Here is a 19,562-nt window from a genome sequence, read left to right on the forward strand (position 1 = left end):
CATCCAGCAGGAAACAGTAAATTGGAGCTGAGACAGGTAGTGATGGCGAGAGATGTAGATTTAGGAATTCTATGAATTGTTGAGAAATTGAATGAAAAGCCTCCTCCTTCAAGATCATAAATTGTAGACAGCCCAAGATCATCCCTTAGGTTGTAATTATATTTTGTAGGGTAGGAAGCAATACAGTGTGCAAAGATAGCAGAAGAGAGATCCCCAAGGTAAGCGGAAACTGGGTGGTGTGCAGTCAAGAGGACCAAAGGAAAAGAAAGTCTCAAGCTTGAGAAGATCTATAGGGCCAAAGCTTGGAAAGAGAGCCAGGAGGACTAACAGTGAGAAAATTCATAGTGTTTGGTGAGAGGATGACATGGGGTTTTTGGAGGCAGTACTCTTTTAGTAGCTATAGAGGTAGACCAAGTTTTATGGATTAAGGAATGACAGATGGTGATTCAGGGATATATGAATGAAGGCTGATCTTGTAATAAATTCAATAGTAAAAGAAGAAAAAAATGTAATGAAAGTTCAAGAAATCGGCAGGATTAAGGAAGGAATTTTTTTTTTTTTTTAAAGGATATGATAGCCCTGACCGGTGCTCAGTGTTGAGAGCATCAGCGCAGCATATGAACGTCCCAGCTTCAATTCTTGGTCAGGGCACACAGAATAAGCTACCATCTGCTTCTCTCCTCCCATTCCTCTCCTGCTTCTCTCCCTCTTCCCCTCCTGAGGCCAGTGGTTCGATTGGTTTGAGCTAGGCTTCAGGCCCTGAGGATAGCTTTGTGGGAGCGTAACAGCCTCTGGTGCTAAAAATAGCTCAGTACTTGAGCATCAGCCCCAGATGGGTTGCCAGGTGGATCCTGGTCAGGGTGCATGCAAGAGTCTATCTCACTACCTCCCCTCCTCTCACCTAAAATTAAATAATTAATTAAATGATATGATAAGGAATTTATGTTCTGTGTTAGACTGTAGATAGCACTTTATTTGCTTAGAATAAAGTCTGATTTTTCAAATTGCTCACAGTAGCTTTCTTCCTCTGAATTCCAAGCAAGAAGCTTACTAGGGCAAGGGAAGAAGAAAACACAGATAGGAAAAGAACTGATAAAAGATCCAACAGTTAGTCAACAGGTGACTAAAGTGTGCCTAATCTATTCCATGTGGCTGGGCCCATCTCTATTCAGGCAGAAACTATATTTATCTATCACTGGGGCAGACATTAGGTTAAAAGAGGATATTTTTAAAATACTGAGGATTTTTTTAGGGTTATCTAATCCCCCAATCAACACTGCAGTTAGAAAACCCCTTAGTGGCCTACAAATTTCCCAGCCCTGACATCCATCCTTCTCCCCACTTCCTCAGCCACCATCCGCGTTTAGACCCCAATTACTTCTCACCTTGCCTCCTGTAACAGTCTGTTTCCTGTCTCTCCACTCCAGCTGTCCTGCGCACTGCTGCCAGGTTAATTTTCCTAAAGCACAGTCTGATCCTATCTGTGACTTGCTTAAAAGCCTTCAACAAGTTCCCACTGTCAACTGAATTAGATACAGGCTCCTCACCCTGGCTTTTAAAGCCAGTCATACTATGGCTTTGGTTTACCTTTTCTCTCTTAATTTTCACAATTTCCTTATATTCATACTGATCTGTAGGCATGAAAAGGAGGCAATCACTTGGTCTTTCTCTATCTCAGGTGGTCAGTGTGAAATTCCTCCATGAAAACAACAGGGAGTTAACTCAGGAAGAAAGTAGAAGAAGATGTGCTGGTCATTTTTCGTGTCCTGTGAAATGTGATCTTGTTGTCTGAATCCTCCCCCACAAGATCTTCTGCTTGTAAATTTTATGTGGTATTTAATAAATTCTGCTTTCCAGTAGAATAATTTATGTCCTTCTCCTATCTCTAGAGTAAATGCAGCTTGAAGACAAAGGCCACATGACGCTCATCTTTGATCCCCTTCCTGGTCTAGCACTATGCCTTGCATTAGACTAGGGCTTTCAATACATTAAAAAATTAGATTCCCTGATTATATTGAAAAGTGATTGTGGGCCCTTAAATAACTCTGCTCCCTCACCTCTCAACATGTCATTCCTCCTTCCTGTGGAGATGCAGATGCTTTTCTTTTTCTTTTTCTTTTTTTTAAGATTTTATTTATCGGCCCTGGTCGGTTGGCTCAGTGGTAGAGCGTTGGCCCAGTGTATGGATGTCCTGGGTTTGATTCCTGGTCAGGGTACACAGGACAAGCAACCATCTGCTTCTCCACCCCTCCCTCTCTCACTTTTCTCTCTTTCTCTCTCTTCCTTTTCCCCTTGTGCAGCCATGGCTTGATTGGAGCAAGTTGGCCCCAGGCTCTGAGAATGGCTTCATGGCCTATAAAGAAGGTGCTAAGAAGAGCTCAGTTGCTGAGCAATGGAGCAACGCCCCAGATAGTCAGAGCATCGCCCCCTAGTGGGCTTTCCAGGTGGATCCTGGTCGGGGCACATGCAGGAGTCTGTCTCTGCCTCCCTTACTCTCACTGAATAAAAAAAGATTTTATTTTGATTTTTAGAGAGAGGAGAATGAAATAGAGAGAGAGAGAGAGAGAGAGAGAGAGAGAGAGAGAGAGAGAGAAAGGGAGGGAGGAGTAGGAAGCATCTACTTGTAGTTGCTTCCCATCTAAGCCTTGACCTGGTCAGCCTGGGGTTTTGAACAGGCGACCTCAATGTTCCAGGTGGACACTATCCACTGCGCCACCACAGGTCAGGCAATATTTTTATTTTTCAATGTGGCAACTGAATATTCTTTTCTGTTGTTGTTTATTTTTCTTTTTAAAGATTTTATTTGTGGGAAGCATAAACTCCTAATTGCTTCTCATATGTGCCTTGACTGGGCAAGCCCAGGACCTCGAACTGGTGACCTCAGACTGGGCAAGCCCAGACCTCCAGGTTGACAAGTTGATGCTTTATCCACTGCTCCACCACAGGTCAGACAACAACTGCATATATTTTTAAAGATTTTATTTACTAATTTGAGAAAGAGAAAGAGAGAGAGAAAGGGGACAAGAGCAGGAAGCATAAGCGCACAGCAGCTGCCTCTCGCATGCGCCCTGACCAGGCAAGTCCGGGGCTTAAAACCAGTGACCTCAGCATTCCAGGTGGAGGCCCCATCAACTATGCCTCCACAGGTCAGGCTACAAATGCATATTCTTTACATGGCTATGATGGCATTCTGTGTTGGATTATAAGTAGCTGGGATGCAAGGACATTTTATGATTTAACCTAGTTTGTGTGGAATGTTCAATTTAAGGATTTGTGTATATAAACTCTTAATAAATGTTTCATTATAACTTTAATGATAAATTGATTTGTAGAAGGTTATTTTATTTTTAAAATATTTTAATTAAAAAAATTTTTTTATTTAGAAATTTAATGGGTGACATTGCTCAATAAGTGTACCTAGGTTTCAGGTAAACATTTCTATAGCATTTGAACTGTTGATTTAACCTAAAGTCAAATCATTTTCCGTTATTATATATTTGTCCCTCTTTACTCCCCTTCCTCCAACCCCTTCCCCCTAGTAACTACTTCACTTTTACCTATGTCCATGAGTTGCAGTTTTATATCACAACTATGTATGAAGTTATATAGTTCTTAGCTTTTTCTGATTTACACAAATTTCACTTAGTATAATGTTCTCAGGGTCCATTCATGTTGTCATAAATGGCAAAATGTCATCATTTCTTATGGCTGAGTAGTATTCCATTGTAATACATATGTACCACATCTTCTTTATCCAGTTCTCTAGCAAGGGACACCATGGTTGTTTCCATATCTTGGGCACTGTAAATAATGCTGTGATGAACATGGGAGTGCATGTGTCTTTGCATAACAATGTTTTAGAGTTTTGGAGGTAGATACCCTGTAGAGGAATTGCTGGGTTGCATGGTAATTCTATGTTTTTTTTCTTTTTTAAGCGAAGGGGAGAGAGATAGACAGGAAGGGAGAGAGATGAGAAACATCAACTCATAGTTGCATCACTTTAGTTGTTCATTGATTCATTTCTTATATGTTCCTTGACTGGGGAGGCTCCTGCCAAGCCAGTGACCTTCTGCTCAAGCCAATGACTTTTGGGTTCAAGCCAGTGACCCTACGCTCAAGCTGGTGACCTTGGGGTTTCAAACCTGGGTCCTTAGTATCCCAGGTTGATGTTCTATCCAGTGAGCCACCACCTTGTAAGGTAATAGTATGATAATTCTATTCTTAATTTTTTGAGGAACTACCATCTTTCTTCCATAATGTAAACTGGACTGTACCAGTTTACAGTCCCACCAGCAGTGAATGAGGGTTCTTTTTTCTCACAGCCTCTCCAACACTTGTTATCACCTGTCTTGTTGATAACAGCCAATCTAATAGGCGTGAGGTGGTATTTCATTGTAGCCTTGATTTGTATTTCTTTAATAGATAGCAAAGATGAGCATCTTTTCATATATATATATATATATATATATATATATATATATATTTGTTGTTCTTTTTTTTTTTTTTTTTTTTTTTTTTTGTATTTTTCTGAAGCTGGAAACGGGGAGAGACAGTCAGACAGACTCCTGCATGCGCCCGACCGGGATCCACCCGGCACGCCCACCAGGGGGCGACGCTTTGCCCACCAGGGGGTGATGCTCTGCCCCTCTGGGGCATCGCTCTGTCACGACCAGATCCACTCTAGCACCTGGGGCAGAGGCCAAGGAGTCATCCCCAGCGCCCGGGCCATCTTTGCTCCAATGGAGCCTCGGCTGTGGGAGGGGAAGAGAGAGACAGAAAGGAAGGAGAGGGGGAGGGGTGGAGAAGCAGATGGGTGCTTCTCCTGTGTGCCCTGGCCGGGAATCGAACCCGGGACCCCTGCACGCCAGGCTGACGCTCTACCACTGAGCCAACCGGCCAGGGCCTATATTTGTTGTTTGTATGTCTTCGTAGGAGAAGTATCTGTTCAAGTCCTCTCCCCAATTTTTAATTGGATTGCTTGTTTGTTGCTGAGCTTTGTGAGTTCTTTATTTATCTTGGATATTAACTCCTTATCAGAGCTGTTTTTTGTGAATATCATCTCCCATTTGGTTGGCTGTCTTTTTGTTTTATTGTCATTTTTTTTGTATTTGTTTTTTTGCTGTGCAGAAACTTTTTAGTTTGGTATAGTCCTATTCAATTAGTTTTTCCTTTACTTGTCTTTTGGTCAAATTCTTAAAATGTTCTCTATGGCCAAGGTCCATAAATTTAGTACGTATATTTTCTCCTATGTAATTTGTTGTTTCAGATCTTATATTTAGGTCTTTGATCCATTTTGAATAAATTTTTGTGCATAGGATATAGTCAAGTTTCATTCTTTTGCATGTGCCTTTCCAGTTTTTCTAGCACCATTTATTGAAAAGGCTTTTTTTCTCTCCATGTGTGTTTTTAGCTCCTCTGTGAAAGATTATTTGTCCATATATATGTGGTTTTATTTCTGGGCTCTTGATTCTGTTCCATTGGTTTGTATGTCTGTTTTTCTGCCAACACCATGCTGTTTTAATTATCATGGCTCTGTAGTATAACTTGAAGTCAGGTGGTGTGATACTTTTGGTTTCATTCTTTTTTCTCTGGATTGCTTTGGTTATTTGGTTTTTTGTTTTTTGTTTTTTTGGGGGGGGGTGTTGTATTTTTCTGAAGTGAGAAGCAGGGAGGCAGAGAGACAGACTTCCACATGCACCCAACCTGGATCCACCCAGCAAGCCCACCAGGGAGCAATGCTCCATTGCAACTGGAACCATTCTAGTGCCTGAGGTGGAGGTCATGGAGCCATCCTCAATGCCCGGGTCAATTTTGCTCCAATGGAGCCTTGGCTGCGGGAAGGAAAGAGAAAGATAGAGAGAAAGGAGATGGGGAAGGGTGGAGAAGCAGATGGGTGCTTCTCCTGTGTGCCCTGGCTGGGAATTGATCCCGGGACTTCTACATGCTGGGCCGATGCTCTACCACTGAGCCAGCCAACCAGGGCCTTATTTGGGTTATTTTATGGTTCCATACATATCTGGTGATTTTTTTTTTGTCCTATATCTTTAAAAAATGATGTTGGGCCTGACCTGTGGTGGCGCAGTGGATAAAGCGTTGACCTGGAAATTCTGAGGTCGCCGGTTCGAAACCCTGGGCTTGCCTGGTCAAGGCACATATGGGAGTTGATGCTTCCAGCTCCTCCCCCCTTCTCTCTCTCGTCTCTCTCTCCTCTCTCTCTCTCTCTCTCTTCTCTAAAAATGAATAAATAAAAATAAAAAATAATAATTAAAAAAATGATGTTGGGATTTTAATGGCTATTTCATTAAATTGGTATATTGCTTTGGGTAATATGGCCATTTTAGCTGTGTTGATTCTTCTGATACATGAACATGGGATATTTTTCCATTTCATTGTATCTTTTTCAACTTCTTTTAAAAAAGTTTTGTAGTTTTCTGTATACAGGTCCTTCACATCCTTTGTTAAGGTATTTTATTTTTGTTGTTGCAATTATAAAAGGGATTTTTTTTTTTTCAGTTCATTTTCTGAAGTTTCATTGTTGGCATATAGGGAAATGTGGACTTTTGTTTATTAATTGTGTATCCTGCAACTGTACTGTATTGGTTTATTGTTTCTAATAGCTTTCTGGTGGAGTCTTTGGGGTTTTCTATTACAGGATTATGTCATCTGCATAAACCGATACCTTTACTTATTCTTTCCCAATATGGATGCCTTTTATTTTTTTCTCTTGCCTGATTGCTTTGCCTAAGACTTTTTGAACTGTATTGAATGAGAGTGGATAGAGTGGCAGCCTTGTCTTGTTCCTGATTTTAGAGGAAAAACCTTTAATTTTTCATCATTTAGGATGATATTGGCTGATGGTTTGTCATATATGGCTTTACTATGTTGAGGTACTTTCAGAAAGTTATTTTCTAAATCAAGTGTTCTTGAAGTAAAATGGAACAGTGTATAGAATTATATATTTAAAATGTCTTATTTTTCTCTGGAGAAGAAGGTCCATGGCTTTCACCAGATAGTCACAGGGATCTGTTACCCAGAAAAGAGTAAGAATCATTCTTATGAATCAGTACATTTGTGGAACCATTTTTATTTTGTATTCATTTCTTTCTTTTTTTTTTTTTCTTTTTTTTTGTATTTTTGTATTTTTCTGAAGCTGGAAACGGGGAGAGACAGTCAGACAGACTCCCGCATGCGCCCGACCGGGATCCACCCAGCACGCCCACCAGGGGCGACGCTCTGCCCACCAGGGGGCGATGCTCTGCCCCTCCAGGGCTCACTCTGCCGCGACCAGAGCCACTTGAGAACCACTGGAGAGCCTGGGGTAGAGGCCAAGGAGCCATCCCCAGCGTCCAGGCCATCTTTGCTCCAATGGAGCCTTGGCTGCGGGAGGGGAAGAGAGAGACAGAGAGGAAGGAGAGGGGGAGGGGTGGAGAAGCAGATGGGCGCTTCTCCTATGTGCCCTGGCCGGGAATCGAACCAGGGTCCTTCGCACGCCAGGCCGATGCTCTACCGCTGAGCCAACCGGCCAGGGCCTTGTATTCATTTCTTGCAAAGGAATTTTTAGAAGTACTAATAGTTGTCCCACAGACACAGAACCAGCGACAGAGAGAATCATTCAGAACAATTACTGATGCTGCTTTCAGACCTCTGCTCTGTTCCCATGAATGCTAAGTCTTGCCTTTGGCTAGATTGAAGGACTGAATAATGCAATCTCGTGTGCGGTGTATAAGAACCTCACCATCTGTCACATACATTTTCCTTTCCTATCCTTTTAGCATTAGGAGGCCTCTGCTGTTCATGGGGGATTTTTACCCTAATAATCACTGTCAAAATTTCCAAGTAACCTCTTCTCATGCCAACATTCTGGCTGATTCCATAGGGTTTTTTATATGTTTGTTTACCTGCTTATTTTTTAAAAAAGAAACATTATTTTAATTGATTTGAGAGAGAGAGAGAGAGAGATCAATTTGTTGTTCCACTTACTTATGCATTCGTTGGTTGATTCTTGTATGTGTCCTGACCAGGGATCAAACTCACAATCTTGGTGTATCATGATGAAGCTCTAACCAACTGAGCTACATGGCCAGGTAGTTGATTCCACAGTTTTGGTTGAGTTTGTTTTATGAAGAAAAAATTATCTTCTAACAGGGTCAATCTTATTAGCTTTTTCTAGTGACCTTTAGAAAAAGGAAGTAGGAAGTAAACTATTGGCTTAGTATTAACAACCTGCTTCTTGGTTAATTTTTTGCAAAAGCTCTCTCCCGCCTGCTGATCATTGATGATTTTTCTGTATCTTTCTCCTTCCTCTATTATTCCCTTTGGGATTTACTTCTCCCCAGTGGCTTAATTTAGGTAATGCTCTAATTAACGCAACTTCTACTCCAGCAGATTTCCTGGGCTTTCACATCAGTGCTTTCCTATATGATAAACTCCATTAACAAGTCTCTGAGCATTCAAGAGAAAGGAGCAGTCGTTTAATGCGATGGGATCTACCTCATTTGACCCCAACTTCTGGTCCAACTTTCACGGCTACCTTGGAACTTAGCAGATAATTCCACCAACATAGAATTAGGGCTGGGCTGTGGCATCAAAGCTGATAGCTAGACAACAAACAGAATTATTTCCTAGTAGGTGCTATCTATAGCGTCACTATAAGTAAAAAAAAAGAAGAAAAATTATGCCCAAGGAAGACACTATCCCTTAGAATGTTTTTTTTAATGCCATTTTTTTTTCTGGTAGTGATATAGATTTGTCCTGATGCATTCATCTTTTTCTTCCAATCTCCAAGGCTTCTCCAGGAAAGATTTGGAATATGGTATAGTCTGGGTTATGGAATCAAAAACTAAATGAACCACAACAGACCATTTGATCTGACACTCTAAGCAATGGTTCTCAGCCTTTACTGTACATTGGTAGCAACTGGGGAACTTCTAAAAAAAAATTGATGCTTGGGTCTCATGCCTAGAGATTCTAATTTAATTGGTTGGGGGTACAACATAGGCAGTGGGACTTTTTTTTTTTTTTTTTTTTTTTTTTACAGAGACAGAGAGTCAGAGAGAGGGATAGACAGGGACAGACAGACGGGAACGGAGAGAAATGAGAAGCATCAATCATCAGTTTTTCGTTGTGACATCTTAGTTGTTAATTAATTGCTTTCTCATATATGCCTTGACCGCGGGCCTTCAGCAGACCAAGTAACCCCTTGCTCAAGCCAGCGACCTTGGGTCCAAGCTGGTGAGCTTTGCTCAAACCAGATGAGCCCGTGCTCAAGCTGGTGACCTCGGGGTCTCGAACCTGGGTCTTCTGCATCCCAGTCCGACGCTCTATCCAGGCAGTGGGACTTTTTAAAAGGTAAGATAGCAGTAGGCAAGGTTGAGGACCAGCCCTTTAAAGTAATCAACAGGACCTATACAATCAGCTTCAAAGAAGCCAGACAGTGCTATCTTCATGATGTCATAATACTGTCATTAGACAGTAGAGGGCAGAGTTGATTTAAATTTATAGAGAGATAAACTATTTTAGGAAATAGCAGGTAGTTAATAATGTAATCTTAACTGTATACTTTGTGGTCATATTTGGCCACAGAGTTTTCATTTACTGCTAAAGCCAGATTACTTTTTGTATACTGGAATTACTGGGAAGCCCCTTAGTGATGCCTGATTAGTGAGGTCATTATATAATTTGTACACTTTTGAGAGCACAAGGGAACACTATTAATGATTCTGCCAAGACAAAAGGTATAAACTAGTGGTTTGTCTTAAGTAAACTGGGATGTATGGTCACTTTGTCTTCTGCATGATTCAGGAGAAGAGCAACAATCTGTAACATGGATTTATTAATGAAAGCATCTAGTAGTAACTATGTATATATGCTAATTAGTCAAGTCTTTAGTATGTGTTTATATATGCCTATCTATCACTGTTAAGCATTATACTAGGTGCATTGGGCAATAGAAAGGAAACTGAAGACATGCTTTTTTTTTTAAATATTCATTTTTTTTAGAGAGGAGAGAGAGAGAGAGAAGAGGGGAGGAGAAGGAAGCAACAACTCCCATATGTGCCTTGACCAGGCAAGCCTGGGGTTTTGAACCAGATACCGCAGTGTTCCAGGTCGACACTTTATCCACTGCGCCACCACAGGTCAGGCAAGACATGCTTTTAAGTATCGGACATTATATACAACCTAGTTGGGAAGAGAAGATGAATACAGGAAGCTGCTCTGGTAAATAAAATCCTTTCAGGAAGCAGAATGTGATTAACTAATAAATTCAAATGTAAAATAATATTACCTTTAATTATATACAGGCTGTCCTTGACTTAAAGTGAGTCCACCTACAGTTTCCCACCATGGTCCTTACAAACAGCCGGCACTTCCAGCAGCCAAAGATCAGTTGACTTCCTGAGCTACTCTGGGTCTGAAGCTTAGATATTCTATTCTTTGTGGCCATAGCTCCTCTTCCCGATGCCCTCTTCTGCTCCTATAGGACTGTTAACCTATATGGCCATTGACTCCCAAGTTAAATCAAGGAATTTAATTTTAGCATAGAAGTCCTGATATAAGTGACAAGCAAATACCCTTGAACAATGTGAGGGTTACGGGTGCCAAGCCCCTACACAGTGGAAAGTCCATGTTTAACTTTTTTGTGTGTGTGTGACAGAGACAGAGACAGAGACAGAGTCAGAGAGAGGGACAGACAGGAAGGGAGAGAGATGAGAAGCATCAGTTCTTCGTTGCAGCACCTTAGTTGTTCATTAATTGCTTTCTCATATGTGCCAGGGGGGCCACAGCAGACTGAGTGAACCCTTGCTTGAGCCAGCGACCTTAGGCTCAAGCTGGTGAGCTTTGCTCAAACCAGATGAGCCTGTGCTCAAGCTGGCGACCTCAGAGTCTCAAACCTGGGTCCTCTGCGTCCCAGTCCGACGCTCTATCCACTGCGCCACCGCCTGGTCAGGCCATATATAACTTTTGACTCCCCTAAAACTTAACTGCAGCCATCGTCAGCATCACTGAGGATTGGTTTGAGGCTCCTCCTGCTAGGTGTTGCAGCTACACCCACATTTCTTGAATAATAACTAGAGTATTGAACTGTATTTAATTTATGATCTTCCACAGGATTTCGTTTTCTGACCAATTTTCAAGTTGGGTTAAAACTACCATTCACCATTTCGTAACTAGGAAACTTACTCTTCCTCTTTTTGCTGACCTACCACGTGTGCATCTCTATTTAATTTAATATATCTTCTAATAATTAGTTCTGCATTTTTTTTTTCAAATTTATTTCGAGTGCTAAGTATCCTAGCACCCAAAGTGCTGGGACTGAAAGTCCTAAGGTGACTAGGCAAATTTAGGAAACTCCAAAATAAATAAAACATAGTAATAAAGGAAACAAAGTAATGGGATTAATCCTGCCGTAAGATGGTTGGCCTTGGATTGGATCCAATGGCCAGTCTGATGGTCTGACAGATATTCATTCCCGTTGTGCACGGGATGGACTGATGAGGGAGAGCACTGTGATGACTGATATGCCTGAGGAAACAGACCTGCTGGGTCCAACGTGTGTAACAGGATCGTTCTCTACCTCCATGGCACAGGTTTATTTCATTATTAGAGCTATTCATGGACATATTCAGATGTTGTTTTCCTTTAGTTCACTGCTGTTTTGTTCTTGCCCTGGCTCTCTTCTCTATCAAAACTGGCTCACAGGAAAGGATCTAATATTTGCTATGTACACTTTACTGTATTTTCCCTAAATTTAAAATATCTTTCTTGTTTATTATGAACATGTACTATGCTTATAAAATACCCAAACATTGTAGAAAAATAGCAAAGTAAGATATACTCTTGATCCTAGCATCTAGAAATAAGATTTTTAGGGGTATATAAAATACTTTACAGTAGCCTGACCAGGTGGTGACACAGTGGATAGAACTTCGGACTAGGATGCAGGGGACCCATGTTTGAAACCCCGAGGTTGCCAGCTTGAGCACGGGCTCATCTGGCTCAAGTGTGGGCTCACCAGATTGAGTGTGGGGTCACTGGCTTGAGCCCAAAGTTGCTGGCTTGAGCCCAAAGTTGCTGGCTTGAGCAAGGGGTCACTCACTCTGCCATAGCCTCCAGGTCAAGGCACATATGAGAAAGCAATCAATGAACAACTAAGGTGCTGCAACAAAGAATTAACACTTCTCATCTCTTTTCCTTCCTGCCTGTCTGTTTCTATCTGCCCTTCTCTCTCTCTCTCTCTCTCTCTCTCTGACTTTCTCTGTCAAAAAAAGTTAAAATAAATAAAAATAAAATAAAATACAGTATAAAATATTTCTTAGTCAAATAGAAATTACTTGAAACCTACTTTGAAAAAAATCCACAGTATAACATCTTTCTCTGTCAATAAATATAAAACCCCATCATCACTTAACTAGCTACATAGAATTTGTGTGTGTGTGTGTGTGTGTGTGTGTGTGTGTATACACACCATAGTTGGTTTAACCTATTCTGTTGATGGAGGTGATTTCTAATTTTCATTTTAATGAACATTATAATGAACATCTAGTATGTTCTTACTATAAATATAAAACATAAATAGGTAGAGCTAAAAGAGTCCTTATTGACTATCAATGGTCAGCAAACTCATTAGTCAACAGAGCCAAATATCAACAGTACAACAAATTTCTTTTGAGAGCCAAATTTTTTAAACTTAAACAATATAGGTAGGTACATTGTTGTTGTTTTTTTGTATGTTTCTGAAGTTGGAAACGGGAAGGCAGTCAGACAGACTCACGCATGCGCCCGACCAGGATCCACCCTGCACGCCCACAAGGGGGTGATGCTCCGCTCATCTGAGGCGTCGCTCTGTTGCAACCAGAGCCATTCTAGTGCCTGAGGCAGAGGCCACAGAGCCATCCTCAGCACTCAGGCCAACTTTGCTCCAATGGAACCTTGGCTGCGGGAGGGGAAGAGAGAGACAGAGAAGAAGGAGAAGGGGAGGGGTGGAGAAGCAGATGGACGCTTCTCCTGTGTGCCCTGGCCGGGAATCGAACCCGGGACTCCTGCACGCCAGGCTGACGCTCTACCACTGAGCCAACCAGCCAGGGCTGGTTAGGTACATTGTTATTAACTTAATTAGGATACTCCTAAGCTGGCCAAAGAGCTGCTCTCAAGGGGCCAAGGAGCCGTGTTTTGCCGAACACTGGCTAGTTCAATGCCATCATTTTGCAGAAGAAAAACAGACATAAAGAAGTTTAAGAAGGAATAGAATCCAGGTATTTAAATTCTGTGTCTACTTATATTTTCAATCCATCCTTCTACCCTCTTTTTTCTTTTCTTTTCTTTTTTTAGCGAGAGAAAGAAAAAAAAGCAAGAGAGATGAGAAGCATCAACTTATAGTTGTGGCTCTGTAGTTGGTCATTGATTGCTTCCTACACGTGTGTTGACTGGGGAGCTTGAGCCTATCCAGTGACCCCTTACTCAAGCCAGAGACCTTGGGCTTCATACCAGAGACCTTTGGGCTCAAGCCAGTGACCATAGGGTCATGTCTGTGATCCCATGCTCAAGCCCGTGACCCCGCACTCAAGCTGGTGAGCCTGTGCTCAAGGCAGCCACCTCAGGGTTTCGAACCTGGATCCTCAGTGTCCCAGGTCCACATGCCACCACCTGGTCAGGCCCCTGCTACCCTCTTTTTAAAAAATTGCTTGACTATTAAAATGCTACTAAATGGCACTGACTTTTTGTTAACTCTAATAGCCAGAGGCTGTACCTAAAAGCTAACTCTTCCCAGGTCATTTGCATTTTAATGTTTGTTGTTAGTTATGAAATAACTTAGCAGATTCCTATATAATCTTTGGAATGAGGGCAGGGAATGTCTCAAGAGAAATCATGTGGCCAGGCTTCTACTTATGAATTTCTGGTAGTATTTGGTACAGGTGAAGAGTGAGAGTTGAGAAATAGGTTTAGGCAGTGTTGGGGTCACTGATAGAATACCAATGCTCACACGCAGCTTTGAAACCCTTCCAAAAGAAGAATCAACAGCTATCACTTATTTCATTTCTGCTATGGAAGGTCCAGAGCTGGATGCTTAAGTAAGTGTATTTTGAAGATTAAGATAATGGTGAAATAGATAAAGCTGCACAGAGTTGTGACTTCTTACATGTCTAGTATAATTCGGGGCTAAATTCTGTGTGTGTGTGTGTGTGTGTGTGTGTGTGTGTGTGTGTGTGTAACAGAGAGAGAGAGAGGGAGATACAGACAGATGGAGGGACAGATAGGGACAGACAGACAAGAAGGGAAAGATGAGAAGCATCGATTCTTTGTTGCGGCACCTTAGTTATTCATTGATTACTTTCTCATATGTGCCTTGACCGAGGGGCTACAACAGAGTGATGACCCCTTGCTCAAGCCAGGAACCTTGGGCTTCAAGCCAGTGACTTTTGGGCTCAAGTCAGCGACCATGGGGTCATGTCTATGATCTTATACTCAAGCCAGCAACCCTGAGCTCAAGCTGGTGAGCCCGTGCTCAAGCCAGCAACCTCAAGGTTTTGAACCTGGGTCCTCTGTGTCCTAGTCTGATGCTCTATCTGCTGTGCCACCGCCTAGTCATGCTGGGGCTAAATTCTTAATTATTGGCATAAAATATTAGGCTATAGTTTACATCATCTACATTAAATATCATGGAAATATGTTAATTTGAAAAACTATGGGACATTGCTTTCTGGATAAACAACTCTTTAATAGGCAAGGGATTTGGAGTTCTATGTGATTTTGGGGAAATTACTTAAACTCTGAGATTCTTGGTTTCTTTATCTAGCAATAAGGATAATGATAGCAATTTACTTCATGAAATTGAATAGAAATAATTATATGGCATGTGGCAAAAATAAACTGATAAATAATCTTTTAAAAATAGAATTAGTCAGCCTGACCAGGTGGTGGCACAGTGGATAGAGCGTTGAACTAGGATGCAGAGGACCCAGGATGAAGACCCCAAGGTCGCCAGCTTGAGCATTGGCTCATCTGGTTTGAGCAAAGCTCACCAGCTTGGACCCAAGGTTGCTGGCTCAAGCAAGGGGTTACTCAGTCTGCTGAAGGCCCACGGTCAAGGCACATATGAGAAAGCAATCAATGAACAACAAAGGTGTTGCAACGCGCAACGAAAAACTAATGATCGATGTTTCTCATCTCTCCGTTCCTGTCTGTCCCTGTCTATCCCTCTCTCTGACTCTCTCTCTCTCTCTCTCTCTGTCTCTGTAAAAAAAGAAAAAGAAAACAAGAACCAGTTATTCCTCAAAATAAATCATGTTTGATTGAATCTTAGTTTCTTATAGACTTCAAAGCATTGAAGAGATATTCAAACAGAAGTTGAGCAGCTTCAGAAATATCCCACGGAATAGAAAATGAGATAATTTGCAGAGGTAATGGAGTCTTTTATTGCAATATCTTTCCAAACTTTATTGAAATTTTCCCAAATGTCTTGGTTAATATTACTTTTAAAACCTGTGAATTTGGAAACTGCTTATGAGCAAATAAAGGCAGCAAGACCATTGATGCTGGCAATAATTACCAGATAGACACAAAATAATCTAATTAATCAAATAGTTAGAATTCTCACTGTCATTCCTTATTGACAAACTTAATTTTGAAACTATGTATTTCTCCCCTTGATTTGAGTTTTTGCCTTGATAACATTCATAAAGGAAGAAAACAAAGGTTTCAGGTTGAGATCCTCTTGACTATTCACATACAGATTCTCCACTTTGTGGAATACTCAAGATAGAGTGTTAATGTCAAACAACATCCCCTTACTGTTTTTTGATCCACCTTTCTGTGTTCTCAATCCTGTGTGTCAGGCTTTGGCATATTGGAATATGGCAACTGGAGAAGGGCCACTGCCCAGGGACGAGGTCTGAGATGGCACTGAGAAGGTAAAGCAGGCAGAGACATAAGTCCACGTAGCGGAGCCATTACTCTTGCACTTACTGTACCTCATTAATAATGAGACACTGGAGGGTACTAGGCTCCTGTTCCCATAGGTAAACTTTGTGGTAGGTGTGAATATAAAATCCAATTAACTCCATTTCCCACCCACAGAAAGTTAGGTTTGAATGTGCCATGTTGGCTAAGAAGCTGGTGAAATTCAGACACACAAAGATTGCCAATTATGTCTCAGGGAATGTGAATTCGTTTAAATAGCCTTACTCAAATATAAAGTGAATGTCGTGGAAGAAAAGTCACAAATATGTATTTTTAAGCCAAATAGAAGTAATTTTGGATTACCTACTGCTTTGTTGATCTCCGGGACTGCAAACCTCTTTCAGCTTCCACTATTTGTTTGTTCATTAATTCAGTTATTCATTTATTCACTTATCAGGCCTTTCTGCCTTTATTAAGCATATCTGTGTGTCAGGTACTGTGCTAAGTGCTGGGAAATGTAAAATTATATCATGAAAGCAATGGGAAGCTACTGGCTAAATTAAAGTAGAGAGTGGCATGATCAGATTTCCTTTCAATAAACTAATTTGGCTACTTCGTGGAAAAAGAATGGAAGGAGAGTGAAAGTGGAGAATGGGAGAGCAGTTAGGAGGTAAATGGAAGAAATTCATGTGAGAAAAGATGAGGAGGCCTGGGTTATGGGCTGAATTGTACACCTTCCCCAACAAATTCATAGGTTGAAATCCTAACACCCACCACCCTACCCTGCCACCACCCACCTCCATGCACCTCGGAAAGCGACCATATTTGGAGATAGGGTCTTTGAAGAGGTAATTAAGGTGAAATGAGGCCATATGGGTGAAATTAACCCAATATGACTGGTGTCTTTATAAGAAGAGGAAATTTGGACACAGACACACAGAGAAAGAAGACAGCCCATCTACAAGTCAAGGAGAGAGGTCTCAGAAGAAACAACCCTGCCAACACCTTGATGTCAGACTTCCAGCCTCCAGAACTGTGAGAAAATGAATTTCCATTGTTTAAGCCACCCAGTCTGTGGTATTTGTCATGACAGCCCTCTCAAATTAATACAGCCTGAACAAGGCAACTGCAGAAGAACACCAGCACACCCCAACATAAGCCTGCCATTGCACGTCCACAAGCGCCCATCCCTTAAGTAACAGAAAATCTCACCCTGAAAAGGGAGGAGAAGCTCAGGAAGAGCTGTATTAGGGCAAGATGCTCATCCAGTCTGAAGCCTGCTAGTGCTCCCATGGACCAGGGGGCGACAGGACGTAAGCCTTGTTCTGCTTCTTTCCATTACGGATGGAGGGAAATTTGCAGTTGGTGTCACCCGCTCCTTCAGAGGATGGGCACTTTGGCATTTGCACACTTGCTACAGGCTTTCAGGTTTATTTTAGTGACCATTCTGTTTGCGGCATCTGAAGGGAAAGTTCGGTCCTTTGTCCTCAGCTTCTCTCTATTGTAAACGGTGGGCTTCCCTGATTGATCTTGCTCCTTCTTAGTCTTCCTGTGGAGGGTGTGGTTCCCCTCAATATTTCTAGAAATGGAATGGAAATTTCAGCTTAGTTTCATGAAAAGCATCTCTTGGTGAAAGGGTAAAGACGGGAACTAATCTCTTTTTTAAGCTTTAGACACTTTTTCTATATAGGACCCTGAGTTCTTGATTCCTCCATTATTATTAACATGGGTTTGAATGAGTCAAACATCAGGTAAATTCAGTTTTATTTGGTTTTGCTTTTCTGTTTTTAAGGAGCTTTCTGATAAATCAATATATGCTCATGTCTAAGGGAAAGCGGTTTTAAAGTTTATTTCAAACAAATAACTTTGCTTCTGTGATTCAGTAAAAATAGTTTTTTAGGATTAATTTCATTCAAGTTTGGTGTTTCTCTTTCATGGTCTTGGCTCTCCTCTTCCAACAAAATCTTTGGTGATTTTAATTGTCTACTCATCTTTTATTTGAGAATGCTTTTGCCTGCCCATTCTTTTTTTTTCTTTTTTCTTTTTTTGTGGCAAGGACAGCGAGAGACAAAGAAAGGGACAGACAGACTGGAAGGGAGAGAGATGAGAAGCATCAATTCTTGTTGCGGCACCTTAGTTGTTCATTGATTGCTTTCTCATATGTGCCTTGACCAGGGGTCTATAGCAGACAGAGTGACCCCTTGCTCAAGCCAGCGACCTTGGGCTCAAGCTAGTGAGCCTTGCTCAAACCAGATGAGCCCATGCTCAAGCTGGCGACCTCGGGGTTTCAAACCTGGGTCCTCCGCCTCCCAGTCACATGCTCTATCCATTGCACCACACCTGGTCAGGCATTGCCTGCCCATTCTTTTTTTTAAAATTTTTTAATAGAGAGAGAGAGAAGGGAAGGGAGAGAGATTTAGAAGCATCAATTCTTTGTTGTGGCTCCTTAGTTGTTCATTGATTTTTTTCTCATATGTGTCTTGACCAGTGGGCTCCAGCAGAGCGACTGACCCCTTGCTCAAGCTAGCAACCCTGGACTCAAGCCAGCAACCTTGGGCTTCAAGCCAGTGACCATGGGGTCATGTCTATGATCCCATGCTCAAGCTGGCAACCCCACACTCAAGCTGATGAGCCTGAGCTCAAGCCGGTGACCTCAGGGTTTCAAACCTGGGTCCTCAGCATCCTAGGCTGATGCTCTATTCACTATGCCACTGCCTTGTCAGGCCCATTTTTTTTTATTATTGTCTCTCTTCAGGGGCTATGAAGGAAGGGCATGACATGCTATGCAGAAATAGTGAGGGTTCCCTCTCACTGGGGACAGTAGATACTTGGGCTTTGCCTCTCTGGTCCCAGGATCTGCACTAACTTCTTTATCTTTCAGGCAAACTTCTGATACTTAATGCCAGCAGGAAAAGGAGGCTTAAGTAAATGATTCTAGGGCCCCTTCCTCCTCTTGTATCATTTGACTCTTTATTTGAACTTGCTTACACTGTTCCCTCTGAACCTGGCTTGGTTCCCCTGATTTTATTTTTCTTTAGATCAGATCCTGCCTCTCTTCTACATTTCAGGATTTCCTAAAAATTCTTGGAAAATTCATCAACTCTTTTTCTTATTTCTCTGTGCTATTAGATTTCCCATTCTCTTTCAGACATATCTTTTTGTAAGATTTGGGATAGAAGGAAAGGTAAGAAGCATGTATTCAATCCACCATCTTGATCTAATCTCTACCTACTATTTTCTTTATTATTTCTATTATCAAATAATACAAGTTCAATGTGAAAAATTCAGAAAATACAGAAATAGATAAAAAAAAAATGAATGTTCCTTCTTGTGTCAGATTTCTCTAGTGACCCGACTTACATCTTCTTGGCCTCACCTATTGATTTTAGCTGGAGCTGGGTAGACAGTTCTGTGAGGGATTCCCCCAATTTCCTGGCTGAGATGATCTATTTTTAAAGCACACCTTCCCTTCTGGCCCCAGAACTCTCCCAAAGCTGCAAATTGCTTACTGGCAATCTGGGGTGGTGGTCGGGGGGGGGGGGGGACAGCCCTTTGACAATCTCCTGTACTTCAGGAATTCCAGGAGGTATTCTATACTCTTTCCAGGAAGTCCCTGCAGAATCAATCCCTGTTGCCCACAACAATGACCTCAATTATCAACCCTT

The sequence above is a fragment of the Saccopteryx bilineata genome, chromosome 4 (assembly GCF_036850765.1).
Source record: "Saccopteryx bilineata isolate mSacBil1 chromosome 4, mSacBil1_pri_phased_curated, whole genome shotgun sequence".
In the NCBI taxonomy this organism is placed as follows: Eukaryota; Metazoa; Chordata; class Mammalia; order Chiroptera; family Emballonuridae; genus Saccopteryx; species Saccopteryx bilineata.